Below are 24,152 nucleotides of genomic sequence, written 5' to 3'. Positions count from 1 at the left end.
TTACGCGGCGTTACTTCTAGCCCGTTAAGGCTTGGGATGGCTAGCCTAGCCCTCTAGTATTAAAGGTAGGAAACGCTAGGAAGGCACCTATGTCCCCCTAGCTTATCGCCTATTATTTCCATTTATATAACCTAGCGTGCAGTTATTCCCGCAGCTATTAAGCCCTTGCCTTCCGTCTCCTATATTTAATGCAGTCTTCTCTCTTCTACGCCTTATATGTGCTTTGGTGGCAGTTTACGCATTTTATTTAGTCTTAATTTAAGTAGTGTCTTATATTATAGGGGCCTATATAGTGGCCGTAGTATACCTATACTGCGCATATAGATTAGGTGTGTCCCTATTATATATAGCAATAGCATTGTTTTAGGCGTAGTCTGTGGTTATAGAGCCTTGTGTTATATATAAGGCCATTTATAATTATTCCTTTTTGGATAAGAAGTTTTTACATTTCTAGTATATGTATGCTGACGATAAGGGAGCTATACGTTTGTCCGGCGTCTCCCTAGCAAGTCTCTAGCGACCCTTATATCCTCTTATTATTCTTATTATATGCTTAGTTTATATTTTCCTATTAAAGCTATTAGATTTGGGTGATTCCGAGTCCTAGTATAAGGCGTTCCGTTTATCTTACTATCTCTTATATAATTGCTATATTATCCGCCTAGCGTCCCTTTTCTACCCTAAGGCTTATAGGAACCACTAGGACTTTAACTGGGTAATCCTCGCGGAGTACTTTTATGCCAATATGTTCTCCTAGCCTATCCCCTACCCTTACGGCTCGTTCCTTTACCTATTAGTCCTTTAGGGTAACTCTAATATCTCCGCTCTTAAGGTGTTGGACTATAATAGTGTTATAGACCTCTTTACGAATCTTTATAAGGACTTCTGTTTCTAATTATCCCCTAAGCCCCTCTACTTATTCTATATTTAGTTGTATTATAATTATATACCCAGTTGTTAACTTAAGGGGGGTAGGTTCCCTATACTGTAAAAGCGCAGCTACGGCGGCCTAGGTGCGGTTCGCCGGTAAAGGGGGGTTATGCTTATTTTTAATTTTGCTTAGCCGTTGGAGGATTTAATTAAAGGTTTGCTGGAGGGGCGCCTAAGGTTCGCTAGACTAGCGGAGCCATTTTACTAGCTGTATTAGTTCGTTATGGCTAACGGTTACTCCCCCGCAATTTTAGATACTAGACGCGTCTAATAGGCTTTATATTTTATTAGATGCCTTCTTAATAGAGGTATTTCCGCTTTATAGTGTGGTATTCGCCTATCTTTGTTGTGGAGGGCTATTGCTAGGCGTAGTTCTAGCGGTCGCGCGTAAGTGCGAGCCACCATCGTTTAATATGTGCCTCCCCTGCAATGCATGCATCTTAGGGGGATTCTCTAGGTGTTTTTCAGGGTTCTTTTGGTTGGTTTTGGTCTTTTTAGGCTAAGTGCAGCAAGAGCTCCTTTTTCTTTAATTAATAAGCCTTATTTACCGACCCTAATTATTATCTAGCTCTAATATATTATTTAGTAAGCACCGCTTATAAGGATAAAGCTATAACTAATATACTATAAGAACTCCGCCCTAATCGCCTCTAAAAGGAAGGTCCTAGAGCTAAGTTACTCTCTAAAACAGCTCTACCTTAGGATCTTGTTAAATGCTTTAGATATTATAAACTCTAACTCTTAGGATTATAGTATAACTATTAATTGTCGTCTTTAGTAAAATAATTACTAGGCTAATACTTAAGTCCTAATTAATATAGGAGCTAGTAACATAGGATTTATTAATAAGATCTTCGCGTAAGATAATAGTTTTACCCTAACCCCCCTTAACCAGCATATTAACGTATTTGGATTTAATGGTAAACGTACTATCTTAAGCCGTATTACCTATATAATAGCCCTAAGACTCTAATACCTAAACTATAAAGAACTAATTAGGCTTTTATTACTACCCTAGATTATCTAGTAATCTTTAAACAGCCCTAGATATAGCTGTATAAGGTAGTTATTAATTAGAATAACCTTAAGCTTCTATTTAATACCCCTTGTTATAAGTAAAAATGCTTTATAATATACTACTTTAACTCTAAACTAAAATCTAGGAAATCTATTAAGATCTACCAGCCTAAGATTTCTATTAATGTTTACTCTACGCCTAAGGATTCTACTGGATTCTACTAGCACAGGGATTCTACCAAATTCCACTAACATTTACTAAGGATTTGAAAATTCTACTAAATTCTATAAGTTATTATTAAGCACTATACCGCCCTAAACTAATTAAAAGCTTAAGCTTAGTATATAAAACTACTAGAAGAACTAGTATCCTATAATAAAAAGAATACTTAAAGAACCCAAACCTAAATCTAATACTAACTCTATACCTAAGACTAAAGCTAAAGCCGAATAAAAACCTATATAAGAAACTATGGACGACCTAAGGAAGCTTAATACCCTAGATATTCGCATAATTGGAGCTACTTCGCTAGCGTAACTTGCTAGGAAACCCAAATATATAATCTTAGCTATTACAATAGCCGATATTAAAAAGGCTTTAGTACTAAAGAAGTATACTAACTATAAGGCAGTATTGCTAGGGTATATAGTAGGGAGCAGGCAAGCCGAGCATGNGTTACATAGGAAGTCAATAGAAGAGGACGATATGGTAATAAGGGTAGGCAATAGCCTAGTATAGAGACGAACCGATAGGGGAGGAAGGAGGCTGTAAGCCCGAGAAGCTTATAAGGGGTGGCCAAGGCCTAGCCGAAGGCTAGCCTTAGCAGCCCCTAAGAGCTCCTAGGATATAGCCGAGTAAGGGACCAAAAGTACCCTTACATTGCCCCCCCCTTAGTTAGAGCTGGCCCCTAGCCTATATCCTAATAGATTAATTCTATATATAGAAAGGTAAGTAGTATAGAAGCCTTGCTTATATAGGGGAGTAAAAAAATAGGGGAAAAGGACTAGCCAAGCAGCCTTAATAAAAACCTTAACCTATAGCCAAAACCTAGTGGGAAAAAGGGCCTATTTTAGGTAGAAAAAGAGCGTCTGCTAGTAGGTAAGACTTAATCGTATTAGTCTTAAAGATAATCGCCTGCGATTAAGTCTTAATAGCTCTATAGCTGACAGCTAGATAGTCTCTACTTGGAGCTGGCTTAATCGCAAGAATATCCCTTATATTCCCCCCCCCTTCTTACGGTTAACTCCCTCTATTACCTTATAGTAGCGGGAGATTATAGAGGGCTTGTCCCGGAAGGGTTCGGAGAGATATTGGGTCTTATAAGCTTTTAAAGCAAGCTGAAGCTCTTAGAGCAACTAAAGCTTTACTAAGAGATTGCGTAGGATCTTTATAAAACATAGCTCTTTTTTAGAGACTTTAAATTAACGTTTTAATTACCTTCCCCTGGCCGTATAATTAGTTTTTATAAGGAAGTAATAGCTAAATAGCTATACGCGTGTTTCCTTTCTTTTAAATTACACTATTATTACAGAGTAATATTAGCAATAAGAAGAGATTACGTAGGATCTAAGAGCTGCTGCTATTCTCTTAGGTAAGCTGTAGCTCTTAATACAGGCTAGAGCTTCTTAGAACAACTAAAGCCTTATAAAAAGATAATCGCGTATAATCTTTAAGCTGCTACTATATCTTTTGGGTAAGCTATAGCTCTTAATACAAGCTGGAGCTCTTAGAGCGACTAAAGCCTTATAGACAAATAATCGCGTATAATCTTTAAGCTGCTGCCATATCTTAGGCAAGCTATAGCTCTTAATATAAGCTAGAGCTCTTAGAGCGACTAAAGCCTTACAGAGAGATCGTGTACGATCTTTAAGCCGTAGCTTAAGGACAAGCCGTAGCTCTAGGAGACAATTGCTTTCGGTTAAGTCTCGGCAGCTCTATAGCTGACAGCCAGAGTTTCCGGGTCGGGCTATAGCCCTAAGACGAACTGTAGCTCTAAGACGAGCCGTAGCTCTAAGACGAGCCGTAGCTCTTAAGGTAAGCAGTAGCTTACGAGACCACCTACGATCTCGATAAGCCGTAGCTCTTAAAGCTGTAGCTATAGCTTAAGGATAGCATTTAACTGCAATAGGATCTTATAAGCTGAGCTTATAACTTTAGAAGAGATAATCGCGTACAATTTAGTCTTAGTAGCCCTTAGGCTGATAGCCGGAGAGTCTCCGGGTCGGGCCGTAGCCCTTAAGCGATCGCATAGGATCTTTAAGCCGTAGCTTAAGGTAAGCCGTAGCTCTAAGAGACAATCGCCCTGCGATTAGGTCTCGGCAGCCCTATAGCTAACAGCCGGAGAGTCTCTGGGTTAGGCCGTAGCCCTAAGACAAGCCATAGCTCTTAATATAAGCTAGAGCTTTTAGAGCGACTAAAGCCTTACAGAAAGATAATCGCGTATAATCTTTAAGCCGTAGCTTTTAAAGCAAGCAGTAGCTTGCGAGATTATATAGGATTTCTAAGCCGAAGCTCTTAAGGTAAGCTATAGCTTAATAAGACAACCGCCTACGGTTTAGTCTTGGTAGCTCTATAGCTAACAGCTAGAAAGTTTCCAGAATAGGCCCTAGCCCTTAAGTAATCGCGAACGATCTAAGAGCTATAGCTCTTTATATTTCTTTAAGGACGTTTAACCTTCTAATCTCTATTAGTGGGACCTCTATTGCGAGTAAACTATAGTTAGCCTAGAGAGCGTTACTAATCTCCTTAGGAGGTAATCGCGTCCGATTTAGTCTCCCTTCTCTAATCCATATTCCATAACCGTTATTAGCGGACACAATCCTAGATATCTGCTAGTATACCTACTTATTACAGTAAACTAATCGGCTTAGGTAAGAGGGAAAGGATTAAGAATTCCTTTTTTCTCCTAATCTATATCTACCAACTGTAATATACAGATGCGATCTGCTAGGCGTCTGCTAGTGTAGCTACTCTGCAGTATACGCGATCGTCCTAGGTAAGGTAGAGGACTTAATCCGTATTTTAATAAACCTTTATATACAAATGCGATCTACTAGGCGTCTTGCTAGTATAGCTGCTCTATAGCGTATACAGTCGTCCTAGGTAAAAATAAAGGATTATAAAATGCTTAAGGGTGTAACGGAACCTTGTAACAAGAACTACGGTGGGCTCGTTATTAGGCTAGGTGTATAGGAAATGCAAGTATAAAAGTCAACAACGTAATAATAACTGGTGGAGTAGTTGCCCAATAGATTAACTCTAATTATATTCTAAGAATTACTATAAGGAAAGAACTATCTAGGTAGGGACTAAGGGTCCTTAAATACACAACCGTACTCCTATAAAATCCTTCTTATACATAATATACGTCTTATTTATATTAAACATAACATCCCTTACGTTTAACGCAGCCAATACGTTTAACTATTATATAACTTACTTACTATTCCTTATTATATAGTTCTACGGGTTTTATCCTAGTCCATGCCTATATTAACTAACTAGCTTCTTCCGACTCCTTTCTAAGTAGTTATAATATTATACTTAAAGCGTCTATAACACTATCTCCCTCCTCTTTATCTTTATCCTTAAAGATACCTAGCATTTCTAGGTTGTTTACTAGAGGTATAATATCCGTCTAATCAATTTAGTTAATATTATTACTTATAATACCTAAAGCAATTTCTTCTCTCTCTTAGGTTAAGCGTCGCCTTTATACCGTCTCCTTAATACTATCACTTAGTAAAGTAATAGCGATCCCTTACTCTTATTATACAAAAGAGGGGTTAAGTTATATTGCGATTATAAGTCCTTTTAATCACTAACCCTCCTCTTATTTTAAATGCACTCGCGCTAATATACGTTTATTGTGTAACATTCATTCTATATCTAATACTAAGTATATATATCCTATTACTCTTAATAGTCTTTAAGTTTCCTAAGTAATTTATTATAGGGTTTTGTATTTAATCTACCACTACAAAGCTTAATAGTAAGCTAGCCTCTACACTACTTAAGGTTTAGCATGCCTTAGAAGAGTCTACACATGTCCTTAAAGCTTAGCGTCTAGCTTATACTCATCTTTAGCGTTTAGAACGTATCTATAAGAAAGTTCGTTTAAAGAAGTAGAAGCTTATTTAATAAGGTTTATAGAAACTAGGTAATAAAAGAACGGATTCTCCTCTAATAGAGAAGGAAATAGATCTAAATAGTTCGGCAACTGCTCTTCTTAGGTCCCCCTTAGGTAACTTATTCTTTAGCGATCCTTCTTTATTAATACTATCTAACCTAATCTCTTCCAATACTCCTATACCTTTCCTATAGCGTTCTTTAAATTCTCTAGTAGCTCCTAGGTAGTCTTAGTGTAGCCTATCCACTTAACCTTATACTATATTTTGTTATTAATATCCTTATAATTAACAATCTTCAATACTTACCATTTATCTTCTTCTTATCCTCTATACATGTCTGCTTTATAAACCGGTAGCTTAATATTCCTATATACTGGCTCTAGCATTGCAATATACTGTATAGGGTAGATCTTTATTTTAGCTAGTAGGTTTAACTTAAATATAACCAGTGAAATCCTCTACGTAATTTCGAAAGGTCCTAGTTTAACATAGTCCAATTTCTTACTTAGTCGTTAACTCTTAAAATTTTTGTATAGTAACCATACTTTATCTCCCTCCTTAAGATCTAGTCCCTTAGATCTCTTAGCATTATAGTACCTTTTTATTCTCTCTTATACTTTCTTTACTAATTCTATAAAGTCTATATAAAGATTTATTAATATCTTTATTCTCTCTTTAGCTATACTACTCATTTTCTTCGCTTGCTATAGTAACAACAATATTCTTAGCTTATATCTATAATTTACCTTAAATAGTAATATGCCTATTCCTTCTTAAGGTATTATATTATATACAAACTATATAACTAGTAACAGTAATACCCAATTATTCTATACATAATTAATATAATGCCTTAGATACTATTCTAGTGTCTAATTTAATCTTTCCATTTAACCATCTATCTATAGATAGTATGCGGTAAAAGTTACTGCTTAAACTCCTTACTCTGCTAAAAACACTTCCCAAAATACTGCTATAAATTTTAGATCTCTATTCAATATAATCTTACTTAGTACTCTATATCTTATAAACACTTCTTTAACATAGATTCTAGCAATATCTTCCGCTAAGATTTCTTCTATACATACTATAAAGTATCCCCACTTTATAAGCTTATCTACTATCACTAAAATTACGTTATAATCTTATCCAGTAATAGGGTCTTTTAATTTTAGTAACTTAATAATAAAGTCCCATAATATAACCTCCTATAGTCTTTCTAGTATTTTAATAGGTTATAGCCCTCTATATAGCTTATACCTCATTAGTTTATTCCTTTAACAATCTAGATATTCCTTTATAACTTTTCTAGCTATCCTCTAGATTCCATTAATAATATACTCCTTCTAAAGTCTCAACACTAAGCCCATAGCTCCATTATATCCTTAAGTTAGTCCCTTATAGAAGTCTTCCATAAACTACTCTACTATACTTCTTAGGATATACTTTACTTCTCAATTTTCATATATATCCATCTATAAATCTTCTAGCTATACTTCTAGAATTCTTTACGCCCAAAAGCTTTCTAGTATCTCGTAGACTTTCTCTAGTTCATTATCTTCTTAAGTTACTATAATTCTTAGATAATTATACCTAATTAATCTGTCTATATCCTTTCGCAATAAAGCCCCTAATAGCTTCTCCTTATTTTATAGTTTAGCTTTACGGCTTAGAGTATCTACCCTTATATTATCTATGCCCTTAGTATATTAAATCTTAAAATGGTATTCCATAAGCATCTCTACCCATCTAACCTATTTTTGGTTAAGTTCCTTCATTATTAGGAATCCTATTAGGTTCTTATAATCCGTCTTAACTATAAATAGTTTCTCTATACCTTGTAAAAATGCTCTCTATTTCTTTAATACTACAATTATACCTAATAACTCCTTATTATAGATGTTATAGTTTAATTCTAGTGGTATTATCTTTCAACTATAGTATACCACTAAGTGCTATCCATCTTAATACCTTTATATAAAGTATACCCCTAGTATATAGTTTAATACATCCGTCTCTACAACCATCTCTAGTCCTAGTTAATAGATCTTAAGAACTAGCTCCTAGGTAAACAACTCTTTAACTTTTTTAAAGAGTTCTCTTTACTCCTCTTCCTATACCCATAGTTCTTCTTTCTTTATTAACCTCATAAGTAGCTTAATATCCTTTAACTACTGCGCTATAAACCTTCTATAGTAATTACAAAACCCTAAAAACAATCTTAACTATATAACGTTCTCTAGTTCCTACCAATTTACTATAGCCTTAATCTTCTTTAGATCTATACTAAGTTAGCCTAGTTTAATAATAAATCCAACAAAATCGGTCTTCCTAGTAAAGAACTCATATTTCTTAATTGCTACTAGTATCTATTCTTCTTATAGTCTCTTTAAGACCTATTTAACGTATTCTCCATATTCTTCCTTAGTCATTAAGTAGATAATAATATCATTAAAATATACTATAACAAATTCATCTAAGTATTCTCCTAATATATTGTTAATACGCTTTTAGAATGTTACTAGTGCGTTTATAAGCCCGAATTATATAACCAATAGTTTATATAGTCCTTCCTTTAACCTAAAGGCTGCCTTCTATTCATTACCTTCCTTAATCCTAATCTAATAGTACGCCTATCTTAGATCTATCTTTGTAAAGATTTACGCATTACCTATCCTATCTTAAATTTCGCTAATTAAGAGTAAAGAATACCTATCCTTCCTGGTGATGCTATTTAACTGTCTATAGTTAATACACAGCCTTAGTTTGCTATTTTTCTTTAGTACGAACAGTATTAGATAACCCGCTAATAACTGCAATAGTCTAATATATCCCTTTTATAGATTTTTCTAAATAAACTCTTTTAACGCTCTACCTTCTTTTTCAGTAAGCTTATAAATTAAAAAGAACTTTAAACTTATTCCTAGTTCTAACTCTATCTTATAGTCCCATACTATATATTCTAATAGCTTCTTACTTCCCAGTAACTATAGTTTCTTACCATACTTATGGTATCTCTTTAGTATATAACTTAATCCTTTTTCTATTTCTTTATAGGTTACTCCTACTTAGTACTATACCAACTTAGCTTATTATTATATCTTATAGCGTTAAGTATCTCTAATATTAACCTAACCTATAATCCAATCAATCCTTAAATTATATTCCTATAACTAAGGCATACCTAATACTGCCTTGTCCCGTCCCAATAGTAGGATATTAAAAGACATCTTAATTTATCTCCCTTTAATAGTTATCCAAATAGGTCCTATTTTAAGATTAATAATCCCTCCTTTATAGGTTATTAGATCTCCTAAAATCATAACTAATAGGTAAGGTTACTCCTTTTATCTATAAGGTAGTCCCATTTTCTTAACTACTACTAGTGAGATATAGTTTTATATTACTCTACTATCTATTAGCGCTTTAAACTGCTAATCTTACTAATTAACTTATAAATTTAAGTGTTGTCCTTAAATTCCTTTAAGGGTCTAAGGCTCTACCACTAGCTCCCTCTAGTCCCATAGGCCTCTACTTTTCCTAACTATTAGCTGCTTAATCCTAGTACACTTAGCTCGCTCTTTAGCCAATACCTAGTTCACTTTTTATCTTTAATATACCATAGATATATATTCTCTAGGTATTCCTACCACTATTATATATCTAAGTATTCTTCCATAAGGAATCTTCCTAATTAAAATACTAAACTTCCTTCCTCTTAGACCTCTACTAGATGCCATCTATATATATATTTAGCATTCCTATACTATTGCTCGTCCATTATCCAGTACATCCTTATAAAATATTTCCGATTCTTTTCCTTTGGATTTTTATATATTTTATATATATTGTCCACACACGCAATCTATAATAACGTATGGTATACTAGGTGCTTTAGGTTAACTCTTAGCTCATCTTCGTCCTTAAGTTTAAACCTTTGTTATGCTAATCTAAACGTTACAACTTTATTTATAGGTACTAAGATACGCCTCTTACTTCTCTAGTCCTCTAAACGTTCCTTTAGATCCTTTAACGTTATAATTAAGGCTCCTTTAATATATATTATGGCCTTCTTTATAATCGGATAGTCTTAGATAACTTTTTTATCTAACTATATATAGAAATCTTCCCACTTATCATTATGCCTTTGCCTATACTACTTTTAGTATAGCTACTAGAGTATATACGGTTTATCCATAAGGAAATATCTTCTTATTACTGCATTATAACAGCCCTTTATATATCATTCCTTAAACCTAGTTAAAATCCCTAGATCCTCTTTATCTTCCAGTTTAGTAAGCTACTTAGCTCTTAATATGCCTGCTCTCGGCCTATTAGTAATTCTTTATACTAGTACTCTATCCTTTATATATCCTAATATACTAAATTTCTTATCTAGTTTCTATTCTTACTATATAATAATTCTTTACCTAAACTCTTCTATAGTTTCTTTTAGTTTACGCCTTACGCTCTAATCCTTAAAGTCGTCTTACTTCTTAATCTTAGTATTAATTTTTCGATCTTTAGTCTAAATACTTTATTTAACTGGTAAATCCTCTAAGTCTATATATTTGTCTCCTAGTCTAATTACTATTTATGCCGCAGATTCTCTAATCTATAAAGAAGCTCCTTACCTCTTATCTATAGGTATCCTAATTCATACTCCAAATTCTTAACCCCTTAGGTTCTTTAGTCCCAAGCTCGCTTCTAACTTAAGCTTAACTCTAGCCTTAGTCTAACTAAGCTTACTTAGTATTCTTATCTTATCTTAAGAGTCTTAAATCTCACTCATCTTATCTTAAGAATCTTATGCCTGTAGGAACTTTTATCCCGAGCTTATTTATATATTTCCGAACTAAGCTGCTACTCTGCTCTATCAGTTATTATCTATTATAGGTCCTTAAGCTTACCTCATCTCATTTTAAGAATCTTAGTTATCTCTTATCTCGCTATAAGAATCTTAAGCCTTTAGCCTTTTACCTTTATTAAGTGCTGAAGTGATTTACTATTCTACTTCTCTTATATCTTATAAAGCGATAAACATTATATCTAGTGGGGTTTCGATCCCTACTAATATTCCCTATTCTATAATAGAATTATCCTCTACCTCTAGTATAACATCTCTAAGGTCTACTTACTCCTAGTAAGCAGCCCTTATTACCTTATTGTTACGGAATATTTCGCCTAGGTTAAATTTATTATCCTTAATATCCAATCTACGAACTGGTTTATTAGTTCCTCTATATCCTATAGGTGCTAGCTCTTATAGCCAATAGCTTACGCTATACTTAGTGTCCTTATAAATTTAGTATACGTTATTATAACAAAACGTAAAACTTCTAATTAAACATTCTTTTGTTCCTTATAGCATATTATTATCCCTTTATACGTGTATATTGTCTGCTAGTCTTATACCCTTTACTATATAGTAACTCTATCTACTTCTATAGTCTCTAATATAATAACCCTATTTTCTATAATTTATATAAGCTCCTTTTTTAAACCATTTCTCTTACTATAGAGTTTGCCTAAATATCTTCTACTAATAAGATCCCTAATTCGGCCTCTGCTCCTTAGACCTTTAATTACTTAATCCTTATCCTCTAGGTTTCTATAGTTTACTCCATCTCTTATAGGCTTCTTTAGTATTACTTAGGTCCATTAGCTCTGCGCCATACCATAGTTTCTAACTTAGCTTTTATTATTGCGTACTCTGCGCCTTATATAACTATAGAACTCTATTTTAGCCTCTCTTAGCCTGTTCCCTTTAGTAGATCTAATTATTAATTTTAATTACCTAATCTATTAGTTCCCTTAGGGTGTCCGCATCTTCTATTAGGATAATTATATCCTAGACTTTAGCCTTAAGTCCCTATTTATACTATGCCTTAAGCGCCCTATTATTCCACTCTACTTATATTGCTAGTATCTAGAACTATATTATATACTTAATTACTAAAGTTCGTTATATAAGGTTCTAGAGTTTTCTTTCCACTATAGTTATTTCTTCCGGGTCTCTAAACATCTGCATAAGTTATTCTATAAATTTTTCCTAACTTAAGAATATAAATCGCACGTCTTAGTTAGTGGTCGTTATTCCATTTACCTATATCTCTATAAGGTAAGGTTTAAACTACTTAAGTGCTTTTCCTAACAAGAATAGTCCTGCGTAGGCTATCCAATCCATAGGTATAAGTAACTTTACTCCTTCTTATAAGACCTTAAAGTGCATCTGCGTAAGGAATCCTTTAAGCTTTAACCTCTCTCCTATAAATCTCTTAATTAATAGTAGCTTAATCTTTACTACTCCTATCCCATTAAGTCTTTCTTCTAATACTATATTATTAGCTATTAGCTAGTTAACTATTTCCTATAGCTGTCCAACCATCATAGGTTGTTGTAAGTTAGTATCTGCTATACTAGTATCACCTCCTATCCTTAAAGTAGTTGCTGCCGTTAATAGCGTTATGGTGGCTGCTTTTAGTGGCATATTATTTAACTTCTTATATTAATACCGTAACTAGGTAGTGATTGTGTAACGGAACCTTATAGCAAGAACTACGGTAGGCTTGTTATTAGGCTAGGTGTATAGGAAATATAAGTATAAAAGTTAATAACGTAATAATAACTAGTGGAGTGGTTGCCTAACAGATTAACTCTAATTGTATTCTAAGAATTACTATAAGGAAGGAACTATCTAGGTAGGGACTAAGGGTCCTTAAATATATAACCGTACTCCTATAAAATCCTTCTTATACGTAATATATATCTTATCTATATTAAACGTAACGTCCCTTATATTTAACGCAGCTAATACATTTAACTATTATATAACTCGCTTACTATTCCTTGTTATATAGTTCTATAGGTTCCATCCTAGTCCGTACCTATATTAACTAACTAGCTTCTTCTAACTCCTCTCTAAGTAGTCATAACATTGTACTTAAAGCGTCCGTAACAGAGGGCGAAGCCCTTAGCTTGCTATAGGCTATTACCCGCAAGGATATAGAATCGGTTTAAATATAAGGCAGTATTGCTAGGGTATATAGTAGGGAGCAGGCAAGCCAAGCATGAGTTACATAGGGAGTCGATAGAAGAGGACGATATAGTAATGAGGGTAGGCAATAGCCTAGTATAGAGACGAACCGATAGGGGAGGAAGGAGGCTATAAGCCTGAGGAGCTTATAAGGGGTGGCCAAGGCCTAGCCAAAGGCTAGCCTTGGCAGCCCCTAAGAGCTCCTAGGATATAGCCGAGTAAGGGACCAAAAGTACCCTTATACTAACCCTACTATAAAGGTACTAGTAGAGTATTATTACTGCCTAAATATATTTTTATAAAAGGAAGCTAATAAGCTATTAGAATACCGACTATATAACTATAAGATTATACTTAAAGAAGAAAGTAGCTTAGATTTAGACCCCTATACGGGATATCCTAAAATAAACTCTAAGTGCTATAAAAGTACCTAGATAAGAACTTAAGTAAAGGATTTATTAAAGTAAGCTCTTTACCTATAGCCGTATTAGTAATCTTTATTAAGAAACTAGGCGGCGGACTATACTTTTACGTAGACTATTAAGCTCTAAATACCGTTACTATTAAGAACTAATATCTAATCCCACTAATATAAGAGACGCTAAACTAAGTAAGGCTTGCTTTTACACAAAGCTTAATATTATCTCTATATTTAACCGCCTTTATATTATAAAAGGAGATAAATAGTTTACTATATTTTATACCTAATATAGATTATTTAAGTACTTAATAATACTCTTTAGCCTTATAAACACTCCGAGCTTATTTTAATATTATATAAATAACACCCTACGTCCTTACCTAGATATCTTCTATACTACTTATATTAACAATATCCTAATATATAGTAATAACCTAACTAAATACCGGAAATACGTTAATCTTATTTTATAAGCCCTATAAGGAGCTAGTCTATAATTAGATATAAATAAATACAAATTCTATAAAATAGAAGTCCTATATATTAGGCTTCTTATTTTTATAAATTGTATATAAATAGACCTAAAGAAAGTTAAAGTAATTATAAACTAGTAAGAACTTAAGAATATTAAGGATATAAGAGCCTTTATAGAATTTACCAATTTCTACTAATAGTTTATTAATAACTTCTCCGCCCTAGCTTTACCCCTTATAGCTTAATCTAAAAGAGTAAAGTCTTTATTTTTAATAAGGAATATAAAAAGGCCTTTACTTATCTAAAGGTTATATTTACTACTGCGCCTATACTCTAATACTTTAACCTAAACTAAATAAGTATTATAGAAGCTAATTTATCTAACTACGTTACTAGAGGCATCCTATCTTAATATAACGAGGATGGAGTATTACACCCTATAGTATACTTTTTAAAATAATTAAGCCTAACTAAATATAACTATAAGATTTACAATAAAGAATTACTAGCTATTATTAGATATTTTAAATAATACCGACCTCAACTAGAAGGCGTAGATTTCTAATTAAGGTCCTTAGCAACTATAAGAATTTATAGTACTTTATAACTATAAAATAGCTAAACTACCCTTAGGCCCGCTAGTTAGAATACTTATCTTATTTCCGATTTTTAATTACGTACCGCCTAGGCATTTAAGATTAGAAGCCTAATACCCTAACCTAACGCTTATAAGACGCGCCAGTACTAAAAGAAGCGCGCTCTTACTAAAGTTAGACCCTACTCTACCCTAAACTATTTAATTCTCCTACTAAAGACCTTATAGTATATATCCTTAAAATAACTAATTAATTAATTAAATAGATTATAATTAATAAATATTTAAATAACAGGTTTTTCTAAGAGACGCTTAAGTTAATTTAAGATAGCATTAGACGCTTTAAAAGGATTTCTTTAAGTAAATATAAAGCTTTCGAAAACTACTTATATTATTAGAACCGCCTAGTTATCCCTAACCATAATAAACTTTGGCCTAAGCTCCTTAAATACGTATACGGCCTACCTATCGCCAGCTACCTAGGCTAAGAAAAAACCCTAGAGCTACTCTAACGGGAGTACTATAGGCTAAATATATATAATATAATATAAAGGTACGTCTTTAGCTGCTATATCTACTAATGAGCTAAAGCTTTATATAAGACGTATAACAGCCTTTTAAAGCTACTACCTATTCCAGACTAAAGATAAAAGGATATTTTAATTAACTTTATTACTAACCTCCCCGTAAGTAAAGGCTGTATAAATATTATAATAGTTATAAACCAACTATCTAAGATAAGGCACTTAATCGCCTGCCCTAATATATTAACTCCTACTATTGCCTAACTGTTCCTAGATTACGTATAAAACTCTATAAACTCCCTAAAACAATTATCTCTAATAAAGGTATCTAGTTTATCTTTATATTTTAGAAAGAGCTAACTATCTAACTCCGTATTAAAGTACTACTATTTACTATATATTACCTAGAAATAGACGGTTAAACGGAACGTGTAAACGCTATAATAGAATAGTATATCTAAATATATACGTCGTATTTATAAGATAACTAGATTAACTAGCTTATATTTACTAAGTTTACTATAAATAATTCTATCTTAGAAACTATCCCTTGCAACGTTAGGGTCCTTAAAGTAAGTGGTCCGTATAGGAAAACCCATAAATTTCTAAGTATAGGCACCAAATCCAGCTAATTTAATTGGTTAGTTCTTACCGATAACCTAAGGACCCATTTTGACGTTGTAAGGGATAAAGGTCTTCCCATTCCTAGCTAATTACGGCTAGCATCTATAAATAGGTTTTAAACCTTTTAGTAATATTCCTTACCCCGCTTATTACGTCTTATAAGTTATAAAAGTAAATAAATTTATAAGGAAGATGGAGAAACTATAATAGTTTCTTACTAATAAAATAATATAGGCCTAATCTATTTATAAAGCCGCAGTAAATAAGAAATAAACCCTAGTACTAGCCTACTAAATTAGTAACTTTGTTTGGCTAGATATAAGAAATCTAAATATAAAATAACCTATTAAGAAACTTAATTAAAAGAACGCTAGCCCTTATAAGGTTAAGGAGGTTACTTCCTCTTACGCCTACTAACTAAAGCTCCCTAATACGGTTAAAATCCACCCTATATTCTATATGTTAGTCCTCTACCCTACTACCCCTATATTAAATACCCTGCTTAGATAAATATAAACCCCTCCCTTACTAGTTAAAGTGGATAGTAAGAATAAGTACTTTATTAAAAGAATTAATAATATTAAGTATAATAAACGGAAACGCTAATATATATATCTTACGAAATAGGGAGGCTTTACTAAGCCCTTATAGGAACCTATTAACTCTATACGACTTATATAAGCCGTAAAAGACTTTTATAAACTTTACCTAAAACTACTATAGCCCTACCTCGCAGAAGCTTAAGTTTAAAGGGGGGGTACTATTATAGGACACCCCCGTAACACCTTATATACATTTACTTATTTCTACTAACTTAGTAACTAGAGACTAACTATAAGATAGTAATCTAATAGCAATCTACGGCAATTTAACGGCAATCTACTGCATTCTGCTATATTCTACTAAGTCCCACTAAGTTTTACTAAATCCTGTTAAATTATACTAGGACTACCTGTAAGGTAATAAGCTCCGTACCACTTAGCTACAGTATAAACTATTACGGCTTGTATAAATGCCTCTGAACCGAAGCTTGTAGAATACTGTATTACGAAGATACTAAGCTAAAGAGAAGGAAAAGGGGTCGCCAGGACCGATGTAAATAAATATATAGGGTGAGCCGCTAAGGCGCTAGCTTTAGGTAGGCTAATTATAGGTTAGTAGAATATAGCAGAATTCGGCAGGTAATGTACAATAGCGCCGTTACATTACCCCCCTCTTTAAAAGAAAGCCTACCCTTAGGCTTAGTTAGAAATAGGGTAGTATTAGGCTTATAAACGTAGGATTATAAAATATAAGATAAGGAGATAAAGGGAATATAAGTACGTCCAGACTAAGTACAAAGGGCGATTATAGGCTAAGTGGAAGCACTAGGCTAGAAAGAGTAGCCGTTAAAAGTCTTAGCACAGATCTAACTAATTAGATAACTTTAACCGGCGGTTAAAGTTCCTAGATATCTAATATTTTACAGTACTGACAGAAAACGGCAGAATATGGCAGACTTTGGTAGATAGCTGTATTAGGGCTTTAGGGCGTTTTTATCCCTATATTCTTCCAGTAACTTATTATCTTTATTATACTAGTATTCTATCTATTTGTCTAGGTACTTTAGGGGTCTAGGTATATTAGGGTATTAGTTATAAAATTCTTTAAGCTTCTAGGGGCAGCCTATAAAGTTCTATATAGGGTACTAGGTTAGGTTAGGATTATAGCCCTTCTATTAGATATAGTATTTTAGCGTTCCCCGTACTATCTTATAGGCTAGTATTTTATTAACCTCCTATTTATTATTACCGTTTACTTAAACTAGTAGGGGAGGCTCGTTTTTTTATCTATGTAATAGGTTGTTTATAGCTTTTTATAACTTATCTAGTAAGAAAATAGGGTGAACCCTAATTAAATCTAGGAGCTTTATCTTGTATAAGTTACCTATCTTTTTAAAACCCTTATATAGTTCTGCTATCTAGTAGTCCAGCTTACGGTTAGGTTGTTTAGTCTTCTAATTCCTTATTATAACCTAGACTATATCGCTAGGGGCAAAATTAGGCTTTTAATGGTATTTGTTCGCCTACTATTCTATTAACTTCTAAGCTTTTTCTAGGTTCTTATAGGCTACCGTCTAGGCCTCCTCTAATTATTTAGTGTACTATTAGGCCTTAGTATAGGATAGCTTCTTTTATATAGTCTAGGGTTCTTCTAGCCTTTTCCAGTTAAAGCTTATATAGGGTAAATATCCTATTTCTAGCTAAATTAGGGCAAACCCTATAGAGTTATGGGGTAGGGTTGCTTGCGCGTAGTCTATTAAGGGTAATAGTTTAGACCAGTTATCCTTAAAATAGTTAATAAAGGGCCTAAGCCTCTAGTCCAGGTACTAATTTATAATCTTTATCTGGCCGTCTATCTAGGGGTAATAAGCCGTAGAAAGCTTTAGCTTAATGCTTAAAATCTAGGTAAACTTATTCTAGAAGGCCGATATAAACTATAGCCTATAATTAGATATAATAGTATCTAATAGTCTATATATTTAGTAGACGTAATGGATATATAGCTAGGCTACCTCTTTAGCATTAATGTTTTTATAATAGGGAATTAAGAACGGGTGTTTACTAAAGCGGTTAACTATAACTGTTGGTTACATAAGGGGATATTACGTAGCTACGGTTCGTAGATAGTATGATAATTGTTGTTCTTTTTGATGTAGAAAGCAAAGGATCGTAAGGATCGCAGTGCCTAAGTAGGGGGCTGATGAGTCACCACAAGGGTGACTAATTAGAGATAATATAACCTCTGTCCATATATTCCGACACTAGCAGTTTTTTCTTTATGCTTGTAGCGCTGCAGAAAGGCAGCAAAGTGTTAGTTTAGCTGTAGGTAGAAGCAGTAAAAGTTTGTTCGGGTAGTAGTACGGTACTAGCGGCGGTAGTGATAGTGGTTAGGTATAGAGCTTGTCTATCAGTCGGTCGGTTAATTGTAGGCGTATAGGCACGATTATTTGGTCAGTAGATCGCAGGCGTATAGGCACGATCATTTAGTTAGTAGATCGCAGGCGTATTAGCGTGATTAGTATCGTAATAGCAGGCATAGCGGCGCTATTAGTTTGTCGATGGTATATAGCAGTACAGTACGGTACTTATAGTCGTTGTTATATAGTAGTGCGGTGCCAGTATAGGGTTAGTTCCGTAGGCAGATCGGCACGGAGTCTTATTATAGGGTTAGTTCGTAGGCGTTGCGGATATCGTTACGGATATTACGGATATTGCTACAGATATTGCGGATATTGTGAATATTGCGGGTATTGCAGATCGGATATTGCAAATGTTGCGGTAGAAATAGGTAGGCGCGTATAAGGTGTTACGGGGTGTCCTATAACAGCAACATAGGTATAAGCCTTCTGGCAATTCTTCTTTTTATAGGTTGCTTCCGTAACTATACCGTTCTAACTACCTCCCCCTTATATCATTCTCTTTTCACGGTACCCTCTATAAGAACTTCCTATTTAGATCACGCTGGTAGCTACCTCTATAGCTACCTTAGGAACTATAGAAGTTTTAGAATCTTCTACGCTAAATCTTCTAAAGCTTATTAAATGTTTATGAAGGAATAGATAACTGTTGCTGCTAATTAAAAATACTGTTTGCAGGTCTAGGTTCTTACGGAGGTTCTTATAGAGATTGCTGTGGAGGTTCTTACGGAGGTTGATTCGGTTATAGCTTTAGCCTTAACCTTAATTATAGTAGCGGCGATCCGTAAAGAAGGTAGTATACACTCTTTAACTAGGGTGTTCCTTCTCCTATATAACAATTAAGGGAGGTAGGAACTCCCTAGCAAGCCATAAATAACTTATTATCTGTGTAGATCTTTATAATTATAGCTACCTCCTTACTATATCTAGGTCCTTACCTAGGTCCTTGCTCCACACTAGGTATAGCCGGTTTAGGTGGTGTATATATATATAGCTACTGCGGTTACTACAGCTGCTGTTGCTGCGGTAGTTACGGAGGTTACTATGGAGGTTACTGCAGAGGTTCTTGCGGAAGTTGCTGCGGAGGTTACTGCGGAGATTGCTTCGGAGCTTATTACGGAGCTTAAGGCATAGGTTGAGATACGGCAGCCTAAGGAACTTAAGGTGTTTAATAGCCTAAGGTTATCTATAGTGTTGCTTATGGCTATCTATTATTAGGATTCCCTTCTTATATATACTGAATTAATTTTAAGCGACTCTTAAGATTGGTTATTTTGATTGGTTGTTATTTGTCGGGTCACGTGTAGGGTCCGTACTACCCCATTAAATCGCGACCGACCGACCGACCCTTCTGCACCTGCGATGCACTCCCTAGTAGTAGATATATAACAGTTCTATTTATATAGTTTTATAGAGCTTATAAAGCGCTTTAAAATAGCACTACTTTTGTCTATATATCTTAAGGCTAAGTAATAATATACTAATGTAAAGCTTTAGAGCTCTACGGAAAAAATTTCGTAGGGGGTGNANGGAGCTATGCACGGAGCTCTNNANGGAGCTCTGNATNNAGCTCTACCAAAGTTCTACAGGCTCTGCAGATTCTATAAGCTTACAACCTCTTCCTACCCCTTACTGCTCTACTACTCTCTACCTTCTGCCCTAATTGCTACTTACTATATCTATCGCCTAAATGCCTTCTAATTGTATATTTTGTACTGCCTATAAGCAGTATCACTCTTCTACTAACTTTACTACGAACCGTCGTGGAGCTCCGTATAAGACCTGTAACTCTTATAGGGTTAATTCTTTATTTCCTCTTTAACTTACTACCTTTCTAACTCTATATATATAGGAGAAGAGAAATAGGCGGTCCTGACGACCTTTTACGGACCTTCCGCAGCCTATAAACCAAACTATAGCTCCTACTGCTTCCGCCGCTGCTTCTGCCGCTGCTTCTCCCCTTATACCGCCCGTATTAATCCAGCCGCGACCACCTATATTAATCTAGCCGCGACCACCTGTGTTAATCTAGCCGCGACCTACTACGGTCCGCCCTATTGCGGAGTAGCTAGATTGTGGTCCTACCGTCCGCCATATTATGGAGCAGCTATATCTCGGTCCTATAGACGTTAAGTGTAACTTCTGCGCCGCCCTATATTGGATAGATAAACGTGTTAGTATATTGTATCCCAGTAATCCACGGTTTAAAGCCTGCTATAAGCACGGCAATATAAACCTCCCTCTATTCTAGCCTCCGCCAGAATATCTACGCAACCTTTTAGAGTCCCGTAGTACTTCTGCTAGGTAGTTTAGGGAGCGGCTCCGCGCATATAATGCAGTATTGGCTTTTATATCCGTAAACTGTACCGTTACTAACCGTAGTATAGCCCGCGGTAGCCTAAATTGCTTTTAGATATATGGTGAGCTTTACCATCTATAGGGCCCGCTAGAGCCTCCTACTGATATTACTCCGCGGTATACACAGCTATACTTTTACGACCCTAGTTATACTACAGATGTCTAGCTACGGGCCCGTCCTAATACCTAGCTAGATGTAACCATTCTATGGTGCCTTACTGCTATGCTATCTAAGGTACGGAACCCTTTTATCGCCCTCTATTAAACCATAAGGGAACGGCTTTAGGCTTAGCCCGTAACGGCCCCGTCGCGGATTATCTTAAACCTACAGATGCGGCTTATCTTAAAGGCTGGTGCTAATTAGTGCCGTAAGAACCTCCTAATAAGTAATGAGGTGGCCGTTATTATACTAGATAAGTACGGTAATGCCAGCTTTCGCGATATTATACTTGCGGAGCGTTGTGTGCCTAATAAGTAGCCGCGTTACTGCTGTATTAACTTAACGCATGCCGCATATATGCCGCTCCACTACGTGCTGCTCTTCCCCCGCGGTAATACTGGCTGGCACTAGGGTCTCCAGCTACGCAACTCTAATTAGGCCCGCTAGCGAGACCGTTTAACGTAGTAGGCGTACTTTTAGTTCTACCTATACGTCTATATTAACTCTAGGTTAGTCCCTTTTGCCTACTGCCGGCTATTTTAGCAGTATATCATAGATATATGGGCGCTCTGTAATTAGAATAAGCTTAGCTGGATCCGCTCTAACTAAATAACCCTCCGCGCGGAGCTATATAATGGCGTTGCGGATACTCTTACCCGCTATAATCTGGACCCTCAATTATTAGGCCGCCGCGTAGTCCTTCTATTAAGTTTCCTTGGCGGAAATCGCTTTATTAGGTAGTGCTATTAGGATTTAATAGCTATTATCTATAAATACGGCCGTCTAAGTATATTTATTACGTTTACTGCTAACCCTAGGTAAAATGAGATTACCCGCAAGCTACTACCTGGCTAGACCGCTACAGACAGGCCCGATCTGGTTATGCGCGTCTTCTATATAAAAGTTATCCACCTCTTTCACAACCTAAAATAAAAGCAGATCTTTGGCTAGTACCGCGGCTCCGTTTAAACTATTAAGTACTAGAAACGGGGCCTGCCCCATATACACCTACTACTCTTCCTATATCTGCATAACCGTAATAGGCTGCTAGATCTAGCCGTCATTAACCGTTTTATATCCGCGGAGCTTCTATAGCCGGAGGACGATCCTACTGGTCGTCTTACTAAGATTATAAAGTCAATAATAGTTTACGGCCCTTGCGGCTCCTGGAATCCGCGAGCTCCCTATATAGTTTTGCTAGGGCTAGGCCTTTCGCTAACCTGCTCGAAGTAGTACCCTAGGCGTTTTAACCCTACTACTGTTATATATAAGGACGGCTATCTAGAATACCGCTGTTATAATAATTAGCGGACGTGGTCTATCCGCTTACCGGGGCCTCTTAGAGCTACGTTTAAAATGAATAACCACTAGATTATTCCATATAGTCCTTATCTAACCGCAAAGTACTATACCTATATTAATGTTAAGATCTACGCCTCTGTAAAGTCCATTAAGTATATCTATAAGTATATATACAAGGGGAATAACTATATTACTTTACGGCTTACGGACCGCGATAAGGTAAGCTAGTATTTATAGGGCCGTTATATTAGCCCCTCCAAGGCTATTTAGCGGCTGTTTAAGTTTCCCGTTTATAAGGAGTACCCCCCTATAATCCAGCTTGCGGTGCACCTTTCAGGTAAGCAGCCCATATACTTTTAGCTAGACTAGTCCGTAGAGGAAATCTAGTAGCGTCTTAAGCTCTCTAACTCTACGTTAACGGCCTTCTTTAAGTATAACGCGGAGTATAAGGATAGCCGTAACCGCCTATATTAAGACTTCCCTAAGCAGTATACCTTTCTTTTAAAGCAACGGGAGTGGCGTCTACGCTAGCAAGGCTCCGCAATAGGCCGTATGTATTACTGCAATCCCGTTATAGGTAAGAGGTTCTACCTATAGCTGCTACTAACCTCTGTTCCCGGCCCTACCTTCTTTAAGGACCTCCGTACTATTGCTAGTATAGTTTATCTAACCTTTTAGGCCGCCTACGTGGCCCTAGGGCTATTAGAGGATAATTATAAGTGGATTAATTACTTAATAGAGGCCGCCATTTTTGCCGTTAGTGCCTAGCTACGCTCCTTATTTATAACCGCTTTACTTTACAGCCCTATTACGGAGCCAGTTGCTTTATAGAACCACTTTAAATAGTCTATCTATGATAATCTGCCTCGCTTTCTAGCCCGCTAACCTAATGCTCCTCCTATAGTCGGCGACGATGATAACACCTATCTTAATTATGGCCTATACCTTATCTATTAGATACTTACAGATTACCAAAAGACGCTTATGGACTATAGCCTGCCCCAGTTCCAATACTAGTGGGGTATTATCGCTGAGGGCAGTAACCCGCTTTTTATAGCGGAGCTATAATATAACTATATAGAGGAAGAACGCCAGTTTATTAAGCTACGCCAGCAGCTAAATCCTAATTAGGCAGCGTGCTTTAATATTATTATTGCCGCTATAGATACGGATCTGTAAACCACCCGCTTCTTTCTCTAGGGCCCTATAGGCATTGGTAAAACGTTTCTCTATTACTACCTCTGCCACTACTACCGCTTGCGCGGTAAGATTGTTCTTTACATAGCTTCTTCTAGCATTATAGCCCTACTACTGCCTAGCGGCCGTACTGCCCACTCCCGTTTTTAGATACCTATTAACCTATATAAAGAGTCTACTTGCAATGTCTCTAAAAGGTTATATCTGGCTAAGCTTCTACGCTGTACCTCTCTGCTTATTTAGGATGAGGTGCTAATACAGCACCGCTACTACTTTAAAGCCGTACACCGTATGCTTACGGACGTCCGTTCTAACGACTTTACCTTTAGTGGACTCCCTACTATCTTAGGCGGTGATTTTACTTAGATACTGCCTGTTGTCCCGCGGGGGAACCGCGCAGCTATTGTAGGTGCCTGCCTGTAGC

This window comes from Cenococcum geophilum, assembly GCF_001692895.1.
Source record: "Cenococcum geophilum 1.58 unplaced genomic scaffold K441scaffold_4, whole genome shotgun sequence".
In the NCBI taxonomy this organism is placed as follows: Eukaryota; Fungi; Ascomycota; class Dothideomycetes; order Gloniales; family Gloniaceae; genus Cenococcum; species Cenococcum geophilum.
Note: the sequence above shows the minus strand (reverse complement) of the source record.